The sequence below is a fragment of the Camelus bactrianus genome, chromosome 8, assembly GCF_048773025.1.
Source record: "Camelus bactrianus isolate YW-2024 breed Bactrian camel chromosome 8, ASM4877302v1, whole genome shotgun sequence".
NCBI classification, from domain to species: Eukaryota; Metazoa; Chordata; class Mammalia; order Artiodactyla; family Camelidae; genus Camelus; species Camelus bactrianus.
This window is the reverse complement of record NC_133546.1, coordinates 92964802-92980952: the sequence shown is the minus strand read 5'-3', so window position 1 is coordinate 92980952 and position 16151 is coordinate 92964802.

Here is a 16151-nt window from a genome sequence, read left to right as displayed (position 1 = left end):
AACTTTAACTCTGGATTCTCAGTCTGTTTCCTAGTGCCGGTTTGAAGTTCCTGCAGTTTTCTTTGTAAAACCGAGTTGGAGCTTGTACCTACCCATATATATTTATGGAGTGGAGTTTGCAACTGAAAAGAAAATTTGTGTTCCCAACAAGCTAGGTGAAGAACGGTTTTCACACATATATCTCTCAGAACTGAGCATGTGTAGAGACGTTCGTTCAACTAACATCAAAGGAACGGTTTGCAGGGGAAACTTTTACTCTGGTTTCTCAGTCTGTTTCCTAGTGACGGTTTGAATTTCCTGGAGTTATCAGTGTAAAACCGAGTTGGATATAGTACCTACCCCTATAAATGCATGGATTGTAGTTTGGACCTGAAAATAAACATTGTGTTCCCAACAAGCTATGTGAAGGACGGCTTTCACACACAATTATCTCTCAGAACTGAGCATGTGGATAGACGTTCGTTCATCTAGCACCAAGAAAAAGAATGCAAGTGAATCTTTTACTCTGGTATCTCAGCCTGTTTCCTAGTGCCGTTTGGAATTCCCTGCAGTTTTCACTGTAAAACCGTGTTGGAGCTACTACCTCCCCATATATATATATGGAGTGGAGTTTGTACCTGAAAAGAAATTTTGTATTCCCAACAATCTAGGTAAAGTACGGCTTTCACACACACTTATCACTCAGAGCTGAGCATGTGGAGAGACGTTCGTTCATCTAGCACAATGGGAACGGGTTGCAGGAGAAACTTTACTCTGGTTTCTCAGTCTGTTTCCTAGTGCCGGTTTGAAGTTCCTGCAGTTTTCACTGTAAAACCGAGTTGGAGCTAGTACCTCCCCAAATATATATATGGAGTGGAGATTGCAACTGAAAAGAAACTTTGTGTTCCCAACATTTTAGGTGAAGTTTGGCTTTCACACACACTTATCTCTCAGAACTGAGCATGTGGAGAGACGTTCGTTCATCTAGCACGAAGTGAACGTGTTACAGGGCAAACTTTTACTCTGGTTTCTCAGTCTGATTCCTAGGGCCGGTTTGAACTTCCTGAAGTTTTAACTGTAAAACCGAGTTGGAGCTAGTAAAACCGCATATATATTTATGGAGTGTAGTTTGCAACTTAACAGAAATTATGTGTTCCCAAGAAGATAGGTGAAGGACAGCTTTCACACACAATTATATCTCAGAACTGAGCATGTGGAGAGACGTTCCTTCATCTAGCACAAAGGGAACGGGTTGCAGGAGAAACTTTTACTCTGGTTTCTCAGTCTGTTTCCTAGTGCCGGTTTGATATTCCTGCAGTTTTCACTGTAAAACCGAGTTGGATCTAGAACCTACCCCTATATATGCAAGGAATGGAGTTTGCAAATGAAAATAAACATTGTGTTCCCATCAAGCTAGGTGAAGAACGGCATTGACACACACATATCTCTCAGAACTGAGCATGTGGAGAGACTTTCGTTCATCTAGCACCAAGGGAACTGGTTGCAGGAGAAACTTTTACTCTGGTTTCTCAGTCTCTTTCCTAGTGCGGTTTTGAAGTTCCTGCAGTTTTCACTGTAAAACCGAGTTGGAGCTAGTACCTCACCAAATATATTTATGGAGTGGAGTTTGCAACTGAAAAGAAACTTTGTGTTCCCAACATTTTAGGTGAATTTCGGCTTTCACACACACTTATCTCTAAGAACTGAGCATGTGGAGAGACGTTCGTTCATCTAGCACCAAGGGAACTGGTTGCTGGAGAAACTTTTACTCTGGTTTCTCAGTATGTTTTCTAGTGCCGGTTTGAAGTTCCTGCAGTTTTCACTGTAAAACCGAGTTGGAGCTACTAACTCACCAAATATATATATGGAGTGGAGTTTGAAACTGAAAAGAAACTTTGTGTTCCCAACATTTTAGGTGAAGTTCGGCTTTCACACACACTTATCTCTCAGAACTGAGCATGTGGAGAGACGTTCGTTCATCTAGCACCAAGGGAACGGGTTGCTGGAGAAACTTTTTCTCTGGTTTCTCATGCTGTTTCCTAGTGCCGGTTTGAAGTTCATGCAGTTTTCACTGGAAAACCAAGTTTAAGCTACTTCCTCCCCATATATATGTATGAAGTGGGGTTTGCAACTGAAAAGAAACTTTGTTTTCCCTACAAGCAAGGTGAAGGACGGCTTTCACAAACAATTATCTCTCCGAACTGAGCATGTGGAGAGACGTTCGTTCACCTAGCACCAAGGGAACTGTTTGCAGGAGAAACTTATACTCTGGTTTCTCAGTCTGTTTCCTAGTGCCGGTTTGATGTTCCTGCAGTTTTCACTGTAAAACTGAGTTGGAGCTAGTACCTACCCATATATATGTTTGGAATGGAATTTGCAACTTAAAAGAATCTTTGTGTTCCCAACAAGCTAGGTGAAGGATGGCTTTCACACACAATTATCTCTCAGAACTAAGCTAGTGGAGAGACGTTCGTTCATCTAGCACCAAGGGAACGGGTTGAGGAGAAACTTTTACACTGTTTTCTCAGTCTTTTTCCTTGTGCGGTTTGAAGTTCCTGCAGTTTTCAATGTAAAACCGAGTTGGATCTACTACCTACCCATATATATGTATGGAGTGGAGTTTGCAACTGAAGAGTAACTTTGTGTTCCCAACAAGCTAGGTGAAGCACGGCTTTCACACACAATTATCTCTCAGAACTAAGCTTGTCGAGAGGCATTCGTTCATCTAGCACCAAGGGAGTGGGTTGCAAGAGTAACTTTAACTCTGGTTTCTCAGTCTGTTTCCTAGTGCCGGTTTGAAGTTCCTGCAGTTTTCTTTGTAAAACCGAGTTGGAGCTAGTACCTACCCATATATATATATGGAGTGGAGTTTGCAACTGAAAAGAAAATTTGTGTTCCCAACAAGCTAGGTGAAGAACGGTTTTCACACATATATCTCTCAGAACTGAGCATTTGTAGAGACGTTCGTTCAACTAGCATCAAAGGAATTGGTTGCAGGAGAAACTTTTACTCTGGTTTCTCAGTCTGTTTCCTAGAGCTGGTTTGAATTTCCTGAAGTTTTAACTGTAAACAGAGTTGGAGCTAGTAACTCCCCATATATATTTATGGAGTGGTGTTTGCAACTTAAAAGAAATTATGTGTTCCCAACAAGCTAGGTGAAGGACAGCTTTCACACACACTTATCTCTCAGAACTGAGCATGTGGAGAGACGTTAGTTCATCTAGCACAAAGGGAACGGGTTGCAGGAAAAACTTTTACTCTGGTTTCTCAGTCTGTTTCCTAGTGCCGTTTTGATGTTCCTGCAGTTTTCACTGTAAAACCGAGTTGGAGCTAGTACCTCCCCATATATATATATTTAGTGGAGATTGTAACTGAAAAGAAAATTTTTGTTCCCAACAAGCTAGGTGAAGGACGGCTTTCACACACACTTACCTCTCAGAACTAAGCTTGTCGAGAGACATTCGTTCATCTAGCACCAAGGGAGTGGGTTGCAGGAGTAACTTTAACTCTGGATTCTCAGTCTGTTTCCTAGTGCCGGTTTGAAGTTCCTGCAGTTTTCTTTGTAAAACCGAGTTGGAGCTTGTACCTACCCATATATATTTATGGAGTGGAGATTGCAACTGAAAATAAAATTTGTGTTCCCAACAAGCTAGGTGAAGAACGGTTTTCACACATATATCTCTCAGAACTGAGCATGTGTAGAGACGTTCGTTCAACTAACATCAAAGGAACGGTTTGCAGGAGAAACTTTTACTCTTGTTTCTCAGTCTGTTTCCTAGTGACGGTTTGAATTTCCTGGAGTTATCAGTGTAAAACCGAGTTGGATATAGTACCTACCCCTATAAATGCATGGATTGTAGTTTGGACCTGAAAATAAACATTGTGTTCCCAACAAGCTATGTGAAGGACGGCTTTCACACACAATTATCTCTCAGAACTGAGCATGTGGATAGACGTTCGTTCATCTAGCACCAAGAAAAAGAATGCAAGTGAATCTTTTACTCTGGTATCTCAGCCTGTTTCCTAGTGCCGTTTGGAATTCCCTGCAGTTTTCACTGTAAAACCGTGTTGGAGCTACTACCTCCCCATATATATATATGGAGTGGAGTTTGTACCTGAAAAGAAATTTTGTGTTCCCAACAATCTAGGTAAAGGACGGCTTTCACACACACTTATCACTCAGAGCTGAGCATGTGGAGAGACGTTCGTTCATCTAGCACAATGGGAACGGTTTGCAGGAGAAACTATTACTTTGGTTTCTCAGTCTGTTTCCTAGTGCCGGTTTGAATTTCCTGCAGTTTTCACTGTAAAACCGAGTTGGAGCTAGTACCTCCCCATATATTTGTATGGGGTGGAGTTTGCAACTGAAAAGAAACTTTGTGTTCCCAACAAGCTAGGTGAAGAACGGCTTTCACACACACTTATCTCTCAGAACTGAGCATGTGGAGAGACGTTCGTTCATCTAGAATCAAGGGAATGGATTGCAGGAGAAACTTTTACTCTGGTTTCTCAGTCTGTTTTATAGTGCCGGTTTGAATTTTCTGAATTTTTCACTGTGAAACCGAGTTGGATCTAGTACCTCCCCTTATATATGCATGGAGTAGAGTATGCAACTCAAAATAAGCACTGTGTTCCCAACAAGCTATGTGAAGGACGACTTTCACACACACTTATCTCTCAGAGCTGAGCATGTGGATAGAAGTTCTTTCACCTAGCAACAAGGGAACAGATTGCAGGGGAAAGTGTTACTCTGCTTTTTCAGTCTGTTTCCTAGTGCCGGTTTCAAATTCCTGCAGTTTTCACTGTAAAACCGCGTTGTATCTTGAACCTACCCCTATATATGCAAGGAATGGAGTTTGCAACTGAAAATAAACATTGTGTTCCCATCAAGCTAGGTGAAGCACGGCTTTCACACACAATTATCTCTCAGAACTGAACATGTGGAGAGACGTTCGTTCATCTAGCACCAAGGGAACTGGTTGCAGGAGAAACTTTACTCTGGTTTCTCAGTCTGTTTCCTAGTGCCGGTTTGAAGTTCCTGCAGTTTTCACTGTAAAACCGAGTTGGAGCTAGTACCTCCCCAAATATATATATGGAGTGGAGATTGCAACTGAAAAGAAACTTTGTGTTCCCAACATTTTAGGTGAAGTTCGGCTTTCACACACACTTATCTCTCAGAACTGAGCATGTGGAGAGACGTTCGTTCATCTAGCACGAAGTGAACGTGTTACAGGGCAAACTTTTACTCTGGTTTCTCAGTCTGATTCCTAGGGCCGGTTTGAACTTCCTGAAGTTTTAACTGTAAAACCGAGTTGGAGCTAGTAAAACCGCATATATATTTATGGAGTGTAGTTTGCAACTTAACAGAAATTATGTGTTCCCAAGAAGATAGGTGAAGGACAGCTTTCACACACAATTATATCTCAGAACTGAGCATGTGGAGAGACGTTCCTTCATCTAGCACAAAGGGAACGGGTTGCAGGAGAAACTTTTACTCTGGTTTCTCAGTCTGTTTCCTAGTGCCGTTTTGATGTTCCTGCAGTTTTCACTATAAAACAGAGTAGGATCTTGTACCTCCCCATATATATCTATGGAGTGGAGTTTGCAACTGAAAAGAAACTTTGTGTTCCCAACAAGCTAGGTGAAGGACGGCTTTCACACACACTTATCTCTCAGAACTAAGCTTGTGGAGAGACGTTCGTTCATCTAGAAACAAGGGAATGAGTTGCAGGAATAAATTTTACTCTGGTTTCTCACTCTGTATCCTAGTGCCGGTTTGAAGTTCCTGCAGTTTTCACTGTAAAACCGAGTTGGGTTAGTACCTCCCCATATATATGTATGGAGTGGAGTTGGCAACTGAAAAGAAAATTTGTGTTCCCAACAAGCTAGGTGAAGGACGGTTTTCACACATATATCTCTCAGAACTGAGCATGTGGAGAGATGTTCGTTCAACTAGCACCAATGGAACGGGTTGCAGAAGAATCTTTTACTCTGGTTTCTCAGTGTGTTTCCTAGTGCCGGTTTGAAGTTCCTGCAGTTTTCACTGTAAAACAGATTTGGAGCTAGTACCTCCCCATATGTATGAATGGAGTAGTGTTTGCAACCAAAAAGAACTTTGTGTTCCCAACAAGATAGGTGAAGGACGGCTTTCACACATATATCCCTCAGAACTGAGCATGTGGAGAGACGTTCGTTCAACTAGCACCAAAGGAACGGGTTGCAGGGGAAACTTTTACCCTGGTTTCTCAGTCTGTTCCCTAGTGCCGGTTTGATGTTCTTGCACTTTTCACTGTAAAACCGAGTTGGAGCTAGTACCTCCGCATAAATATGTATGGAGTGTAGTTTGCAACTGAAAAGAAAATTTGTGTTCCCAACAAGCTAGGTGAAGGAAGGCTTTCACACACACTTATAAATCAGAACTAAGCTTGTGGTGATACGTTCGTTCATCTAGCACCAAGGGAACGGGTTGCAGGAGAAACTTTTACTCTTGTTTCTCAGTCTGTTTCCTAGTGCCGGTTTGAAGTTCCTGCAGTTTTCACTGTAAAACCGAGTTGGAGCTAGTACCTCCCCATAGATATGTATGGAGTGGAGTTTGCAACTGAAAAGAAACTTTGTGTTCCCAACAAGCTAGGTGAAGGACGGCTTTAACACACACTTATCTCTCAGAACTGAGCATGTGGAGAGACGTTCGTTCATTTAGCACCAAGGGAACGGGTTGCAGGATAAACTTTTACTCTGGTTTCTCAGTCTGTTTTCTAGTGCCGGTTTGAATTTTCTGAAGTTTTCACAGTAAACCCGAGTTGGATCTAGTACCTCCCCCTATATATGCATGGTGTGGATTATGCAACTGAAAATATGCATTGTGTTCCCAACAAGCTAGTTGAAGGACGGCTTTCACACACACTTATCTCTCAGAACTGAACATATGGAGAGACGTTCGTTCATCTACAAAAAAGGAGCGGGTTGCAGGGGGAATTTTTACTCTGGTTTCTCAGTCTGTTTCCTAGTGCCGGTTTGATGTTCCTGCAGTTTTCACTGTAAAACCGAGTTGGAGCTAGTACCTCCCCATATGTATGTATGGAATGGAGTTTGAAACTAAAAAGAAACTTTGTGTTCCCAACAAGCTAGGTGAAGGACAGCTTTCACACACACTTATCTCTCAGAAATAAGTTTGTGGAGAGACTTTCGTTCATCTATCACGAAGGGAACGGTTTGCAGGAGAAATTTTACTCTGGTTTCTCAGTTTTTTTCCTAGTGACGGTTTGAAGTTCCTGCAGTTTTCACTGTAAAACTGAGTTGGAGGTAGTACCTCCCCTTATATATGTATGGAGTGGAGTTTGCAACTGAAAAGAAACTATGTGTTTCCAACTAGATAGGTGAAGGGCGGCTTTCAAACACAATTATACCTCAGAACTGAGCATGTGGAGAGACGTTCGTTCATCTAGCACCAAGGGAAAGTGTTGCAGGAGAAAACTTTACTATTGTTTCTCAGTCTGTTTCCTAGTGCCGGTTTGAATTTCCAGCAGTTTTCACTGTAAAACCGAGTTGGAGCTTGTAACTCCCCATATATATTTATGGTGTGGGGTTTGCAACTTAAAAGAAATTATGTGTTCCCAACAAGCTAGGTGAAGGATAGCTTTCACACACACTTATCTCTCAGAACTGAGCATGTGGAGAGACGCTCGTTCATCTATCACGAAGTGAACGTGTTGCAGGGGAAACTTTTACTGTGGTTTCTCAGTCTGTTTCCTAGTGCCGGTTTGAAGTTCCTGAAGTTTTCACTTTAAAGCTGAGTTGGTGCTAGTACCTCCGCATATATATGTATGGAGTGGAGTTTGCAATTGAAAAGAAAATTTGTGTTCGCCACATTCTAGTTGAAGGACGGTTTTCACACATATATCTCTCAGAACTGAGCATGAGGAGAGACGTTCGTTCAACTAGCACCAAAGGAACGGGTTGCAGGAGAATCTTTTACTCTGGTTTCTCAGTCTATTTCCTAGTGCCGGTTTGAATTTCCTGCAATTTTTACTGTAAAACCGAGTATGATCTAGTACCTCCCCCTATATATGCATGGAGTGGAGATTGCAACTGAAAAGAAACATTGTGTTCCCAATAAGCTAGGTGAAGCACGGCTTTCACCACACTTATTTCTCCGAACTGAGCATGTGGATAGACGTTAGTTAATCTAGCACCAAGGGAACGGGTTGAAGGTGAAACTTTTACTCTGGTTCTCAGTCTGTTTCCTAGTCCTGGTTTGAATATTCTGCAGTTTTCACTGTAAACCGAGTTGGAGCTTGTACCTCCCAAATTATATGTATGGAGTGGAGTTGGCAACTGAAAAGAAACTTTGTTTTCCCAACAAGCTAGCTGAAGGACGGCTTTCACACACAATTATCTCTCAGAACTGATAATGTGGAGAGAAGTTCGGTCACCTAGCACCAAGAAAACGGGTTGCAGGAGAAACTTTTACTCTGGTTTCTCATTCTGTTTCCTAGTGCCGTTTTGAATTTTGTGCAGTTTTCACTGTAAAAGCGAGTTAGAGCTAGTACCTCCCCCTATATATGTATGGAGTGGAGTTTGCAACTGAAAACAAACTTTGTGTTCCCAACATTCTAGGTGAAGGACGGCTTTCACACACACATATCTCTCAGATCTGAGCATGTGGAGAGACGTTCGTTCATCTAGCACCAAGGGAAAAGTATGCAGGAGCAACTTTTACTCTGGTATCTCAGCCTGTTTTCTAGTGCCGGTTTGAAGTTCCTGCAGGTTTCACTGGAAAACCTAGTTGGAGCTACAACCTCCCCATATATATGTATGGATAGTAGTTTGCAACTGAAAAGAAACTTTGTGTTCCCAACAAGCTAGGTGAAGGACGGCCTACACACACACTTATATCTGAGAACTAAGCTTGTGTAGATACGTTCGTTCATCTAGCAACAAGGGAAAGGGTTGCAGGAGAAACTTTTGCTCTGGTTTCTCTGTGTGTTTCCTAGTGCCGGTTTGAAGTTCCTGCAGTTTTCACTGTAAAACAGATTTGGAGCTAGTACCTCCCAATATATATGAATGGAGTGGGGTTTGCAACTGAAAAGAAACTTTGTGTTCCCAACAAGCTAGGTGAAGGAAGGCTTTCACACATATATCCCTCAGAACTGAGCATGTGGAGAGACGTTCGTTCAACTAGCACCGAAGGAACGGGTTGCAGGAGAAACTTTTACTCTGGTTTCTCAGTCTGTTTCCTAGTGCTGGTTTGATGTTCTTGCAGTTTTCACTGTAAAAACCAGTTGGAGCTAGTACCTCCGCATATATATGTATGGAGTGTAGTTTGCAACTGAAAAGAAAATTTGTGTTCCCAACAAGCTAGGTGAAGGACGGCTTTCACACACACATATATCTCAGAACTAAGCTTGTGGAGATACGTTCGTTCATCAAGCACCAAGGGAACGGTTTGCAGGAGAAACTTTTACGCTGGTTTCTCAGTCTGTTTCCTAGTGCCGGTTTGAAGTTCCTGCACTTTTCACTGTAAAAGAGAGTTGGAGCTAGTACCTCCCAACATAAATATATGGAGTGGAATTTGCTACTGAAAAGAAACTTTGTGTTCCCAACAAGCAAGGTGAAGGACGGCTTTCACACACACTTATCTCTCAGAACTGAACATGTGGAGAGACTTTCGTTCATCTAGCACCAAGGGAACGGGTTGCAGGAGAAACTTTTACTCTGGTTTCTCAGTCTGTTTTCTAGTGCCGGTTGGAATTTTGTGAAGTTTTCACTGTGAAACCGAGTTGGATCTAGTACCTCCCCCTATATATGCATGGTGTGGTGTATGCAACTGAAAATAAGCATTGTGTTTCCAACAAGCTAGGTGAAGGACGGATTTCACACACACTTATCTCTCAGAACTGAGCATGTGGAGAGACGTTCGTTCATCTAGCACGAAGTGAACGTGTTGCAGGGGAAACTTTTACTCTGATTTCTCAGTCTGTTTCCTAGTGCCGGTTTGAAGTTCCTGCAGTTTTCACTTTAAAGCTGAGTTGGTGCTAGTTCCTCCGCATATATATGTATGGAGTGGAGTTTGCAACTGAAAAGAAAATTTGTGTTCGCCACATTCTAGTTGAAGGACGGTTTTCACACATATATCTCTCAGAACTGAGCATGAGGAGAGACGTTCGTTCAACTAGCACCAAAGGAACCGGTTGCAGGAGAATCTTTTACTCTGGTTTCTCAGTCTGTTTCCTAGTGCCAGTTTGAATTTCCTGCAATTTTTACTGTAAAACGGAGTACGATCTAGTACCTCCCCCTATATATGCATGGAGTGGAGTTTGCAACTGAAAAGAAACATTGTGTTCCCAACAAGCTAGGTGAAGAACGGTTTTCACACATATATCTCTCAGAACTGAGCATTTGTAGAGACGTTCGTTCAACTAGCATCAAAGGAACTGGTTGCAGGAGAAACTTTTACTCTGGTTTCTCAGTCTGTTTCCTAGAGCTGGTTTGAATTTCCTGAAGTTTTAACTGTAAACAGAGTTGGAGCTAGTAACTCCCCATATATATTTATGGAGTGGAGTTTGCAACTTAAAAGATATTATGTGTTCCCAACAAGCTAGGTGAAGGACAGCTTTCACACACACTTATCTCTCAGAACTGAGCATGTGGAGAGACGTTAGTTCATCTAGCACAAAGGGAACGGGTTGCAGGAAAGACTTTTACTCTGGTTTCTCAGTCTGTTTCCTAGTGCCGTTTTGATGTTCCTGCAGTTTTCACTGTAAAACCGAGTTGGAGCTAGTACCTCCCCATATATATATATTTAGTGGAGTTTGCAACTGAAAAGAAAATTTTTGTTCCCAACAAGCTAGGTGAAGGACGGCTTTCACACACACTTATCTCTCAGAACTAAGCTTGTCGAGAGACATTCGTTCATCTAGCACCAAGGGAGTGGGTTGCAGGAGTAACTTTAACTCTGGTTTCTCAGTCTGTTTCCTAGTGCCGGTTTGAAGTTCCTGCAGTTTTCTTGTAAAACCGAGTTGGAGCTTGTACCTACCCATATATATTTATGGAGTGGGGTTTGCAACTGAAAAGAAAATTTGTGTTCCCAACAAGCTAGGTGAAGAACGGTTTTCACACATATATCTCTCAGAACTTAGCATGTGTAGAGACGTTCGTTCAACTAACTTCAAAGGAACGGGTTGCAGGAGGAACTTTTACTCTGGTTTCTCAGTCTATTTCCTAGTGACGGTTTGAATTTCCTGGAGTTATCAGTGTAAAACCGAGTTGGATATAGTACCTACCCCTATAAATGCATGGATTGTAGTTTACACCTGAAAATAAACATTGTGTTCCCAACAAGATATGTGAAGGACGGCTTTCACACACAATTATCTCTCAGAACTGAGCATGTGGATAGACGTTCATTCATCTACCACCAAGAAAAAGAATGCAAGAGAATCTTTTACTCTGGTATCTCAGCCTGTTTCCTAGTGCCGTCTGGAATTTCCTGCAGTTTTCACTGTAAAACCGTGTTGGAGCTACTACCTCCCCATATATATATATGGATTGGATTTTGCAACTGAAAAGAAATTTTGTGTTCCCAACAATCTAGGTGAAGGACGGCTTTCACACACACTTATCACTCAGAGCTGAGCATGTGGAGAGGCGTTCGTTCATCTAGCACAAAGGGAACGCGTTGCAGGAGAAACTATTACTTTGGTTTCTCAGTCTGTTTCCTAGAGCCGGTTTGAATTTCCTGCAGTTTTCACTGTAAAACCTAGTTGGAGCTAGTACCTCCCCATATATTTGTATGGGGTGGAGTTTGCAACTGAAAAGAAACTTTGTGTACCCAACAAGCTAGGTGAAGAATGGCTTTCACACACACTTATCTCTCAGAACTGAGCATGTGGAGAGACGTTCATTCATCTAGAACCAAGGGAAAGGTTTGCAGGAGAAACTTTTACTCTGGTTTCTCAGTCTGTTTTCTAGTGCCGGTTTGAATATTCTGAATTTTTCTCTGGAAAAACCGAGTTGGATCTAGTACCTCCCCTTATATATGCATGGAGTGGAGTATGCAACTCAAAATAAGCACTGTGTTCCCAACAAGCTATGTGAAGGACGACTTTCACACACACTTATCTCTCAGAGCTGAGCATGTGGATAGAAGTTCGTTCACCTAGCAACAAGGGAACAGATTGCAGGGGAAAGTTTTACTCTGGTTTCTCAGTCTGTTTCCTAGTGCCGGTTTCAAGTTCCTGCAGTTTTCACTGTAAAACCGCGTTGGATCTAGAACCTACCCCTAAATATGCAAGGAATGGAGTTTGCAACTGAAAATAAACTTTGTGTTCCCCACAAGCTAGGTGAAGGACGGCTTTCTCACACACTTATCTCTCAGAAATGAGCATGTGGAGAGACGTTCTTTCATCTAGCACAAATGGAGCGGGTTGCAGGAGAAACTTTTACTCTGGTTTCTCAGTGTGTTTCCAAGTGCCGGTTTGAAGTTCCTGCAGTTTTCACTGTAAAACCGAGTTGGAGCTAGTACCTCCCCAAATATATATATGGAGTGGAGTTTGCAACTGAAAAGAAACTTTGTGTTCCCAACATTTTAGGTGAAGTTCGGCTTTCACACACACTTATCTCTCAGAACTGAGCATGTGGAGAGACGTTCGTTCATCTAGCACGAAGTGAACGTGTTACAGGGCAAATTTTACTCTGGTTTCTCAGTCTGTTTCCTAGTGACGGTTTGATGTTCTTGCAGTTTTCACTGTAAAACCGAGTTGGAGCTAGTACCTCCGCATAAATATGTATGGAGTGTAGTTTGCAACTGAAAAGAAAATTTGTGTTCCCAACAAGCTAGGTGAAGGACGGCTTTCACACACACTTATAAATCAGAACTAAGCTTGTGGTGATACGTTCGTTCATCTAGCACCAAGGGAACGGGTTGCAGGACAAACTTTTACTCTTGTTTCTCAGTCTGTTTCCTAGTGCCGGGTTGAAGTTCCTGCAGTTTTCACTGTAAAACCGAGTTGGAGCTAGTACCTCCCTATAGATATGTGTGGAGTGGAGTTTGCAACTGAAAAGAAACTTTGTGTTCCCAACAAGCTAGGTGAAGGACGGCTTTCACACACAATTATCTCTCAGAAATGAGCATGTGGAGAGACGTTCGTTCATCTAGCACCAAGGGAACGGGTTGCAGGAGAAACTTTTACTGTGGTTTCTCAGTCTGTTTTCTAGTGCCGGTTTGAATTTTCTGAAGTTTTCACAGTAAAACCGAGTTGGATCTAGTACCTCCCCCTATATATGCATGGTGTGGATTATGCAACTGAAAATATGCATTGTGTTCCCAACAAGCTAGTTGAAGGACGGCTTTCACACACACTTATCTCTCAGAACTGAACATATGGAGAGACGTTCGTTCATCTACAAAAAAGAGCGGCTTGCAGGGGGAACTTTTACTCTGGTTTCTCAGTCTGTTTCCTAGTGCAGGTTTGATGTTCCTGCAGTTTTCACTGTAAAACCGAGTTGGAGCTAGTACCTCCCCATATATATGTATGGAATGGAGTTTGAATCTAAAAAGAAACTTTGTGTTCCCAACAAGCTAGGTGAAGGACGGCTTTCACACACACTTATCTCTCAGAAATAAGCTTGTGGAGAGACGTTCGTTCATCTATCACGAAGGGAACGGTTTGCAGGAGAAATTTTACTCTGGTTTCTCAGTCTGTTTCCTAGTGCCGGTTTGAAGTTCCTGCAGTTTTCACTGTAAAACTGAGTTGGAAGTAGTACCTCCCCTTATATATGTATGGAGTGGAGTTTGCAACTTAAAAGAAACTTTGTGTTTCCAACTAGATAGGTGAAGGGAGGCTTTCAAACACAATTATACCTCAGAACTGAGCATGTGGAGAGACGTTCGTTCATCTAGCACCAAGGGAAAGGGTTGCAGGAGAAAACTTTACTATTGTTTCTCAGTCTGTTTCCTAGTGCCGGTTTGAATTTCCAGCAGTTTTCACTGTAAAACCGAGTTGGAGCTTGTAACTCCCCATATATATTTATGGTGTGGGGTTTGCAACTTAAAAGAAATTATGTGTTCCCAACAAGCTAGGTGAAGGATAGCTTTCACACACACTTATCTCTCAGAACTGAGCATGTGGAGAGACGCTCGTTCATCTAGCACGAAGTGAACGTGTTGCAGGGGAAACTTTTACTCTGGTTTCTCAGTCTGTTTCCTAGTGCCGGTTTGAAGTTCCTGCAGTTTTCACTTTAAAGCTGAGTTGGTGCTAGTACCTCCGCATATATATGTATGGAGTGGCGTTTGCAACTGAAAAGAAAATTTGTGTTCGCCACATTCTAGTTGAAGGACGGTTTTCACACATATATCTCTCAGAACTGAGCATGAGGAGAGACGTTCGTTCAACTAGCACCAAAGGAACGGGTTGCAGGAGAATCTTTTACTCTGGTTTCTCAGTCTATTTCCTAGTGCCGGTTTGAATTTCCTGCAATTTTTACTATAAAACCGAGTATAATCTAGTACCTCCCCCTATATATGCATGGAGTGAAGTTTGCAACTGAAAAGAAACATTGTGTTCCCAATAAGCTAGGTGAAGCACGGCTTTCACCACACTTATTTCTCCGAACTGAGCATGTGGATAGACGTTAGTTAATCTAGCACCAAGGGAACGGGTTGAAGGTGAAACTTTTACTCTGGTTCTCAGTCTGTTTCCTAGTCCTGGTTTGAATTTTCTGCAGTTTTCACTGTAAACCGAGTTGAAGCTTGTACCTCTCAAATTATATGTATGGAGTGGAGTTGGCAACTGAAAAGAAACTTTGTTTTCCCAACAAGCTATCTGAAGGACGGCTTTCACACACAATTATCTCTCAGAACTAATAATGTGGAGAGAAGTTCGTTCACCTAGCACCAAGAAAACGGGTTGCAGGAGAAACTTTTACTTTGGTTTCTCATTCTGTTTCCTAGAACTGGTTTGAATTTCCTGCAGTTTTCACTGTAAAACCGAGTTGGAGCTAGTACCTCCCCATATATTTGTATGGGGTGGAGTTTGCAACTGAAAAGAAACTTTGTGTTCCCAACAAGCTAGGTGAAGAATGGCTTTCACACACACTTATCTCTCAGAACTGAGCATGTGGAGAGACTTTCATTCATCTAGAACCAAGGGAAAGGTTTGCAGGAGAAACTTTTACTCTGGTTTCTCAGTCTGTTTTCTAGTGCCGGTTTGAATTTTCTGAATTTTTCACTGTAAAACCTAGTTGGATCTAGTACCTCCCCTTATATATGCATGGAGTGGAGTATGCAACTCAAAATAAGCACTGTGTTCCCAACAAGCTATGTGAAGGACGACTTTCACACACACTTATCTCTCAGAGCTGAGCATGTGGATAGAATTTCGTTCACCTAGCAACAAGGGAACAGATTGCAGGGGAAAGTGTTACTCTGGTTTCTCAGTCTGTTTCCTAGTGCCGGTTTCAAGTTCCTGCAGTTTTCACTTTAAAATCGCGTTGGATCTAGAACCTAACCCTATATATGCAAGGAATGGAGTTTGCAACTGAAAATAAACATTGTGTTCCCATCAAGCTAGGTGAAGCACGGCTTTCACACACAATTATCTCTCAGAACTGAGCATGTGGAGAGACGTTCGTTCATCTAGCACCAAGGGAACTGGTTGCAGGAGAAACTTTTACTCTGGTTTCTCAGTCTGTTTCCTAGTGCCGGTTTGAATTTCCTGCAGTTTTCACTGTAAAACCGAGTTGGAGCTAGTACCTCCCCATATATATGTATGGAATGGAGTTTGAATCTAAAAAGAAACTTTGTGTTCCCAACAAGCTAGTTGAAGGACGGCTTTCACACACACTTATCTCTCAGAAATAAGCTTGTGGAGAGACGTTCGTTCATCTATCACGAAGGGAACGGTTTGCAGGAGAAATTTTACTCTGGTTTCTCAGTCTGTTTCCTAGTGCCGGTTTGAAGTTTCTGCAGTTTTCACTGTAAAACTGAGTTGGAGGTAGTACCTCCCCTTATATATGTATGGAGTGGAGTTTGCAACTGAAAAGAAACTTTGTGTTTCCAACTAGATAGGTGAAGGACGGCTTTCAAACACAATTATACCTCAGAACTGAGCATGTGGAGAGACGTTCGTTCATCTAGCACCAAGGGAAAGTGTTGCAGGTGAAAACTTTACTAT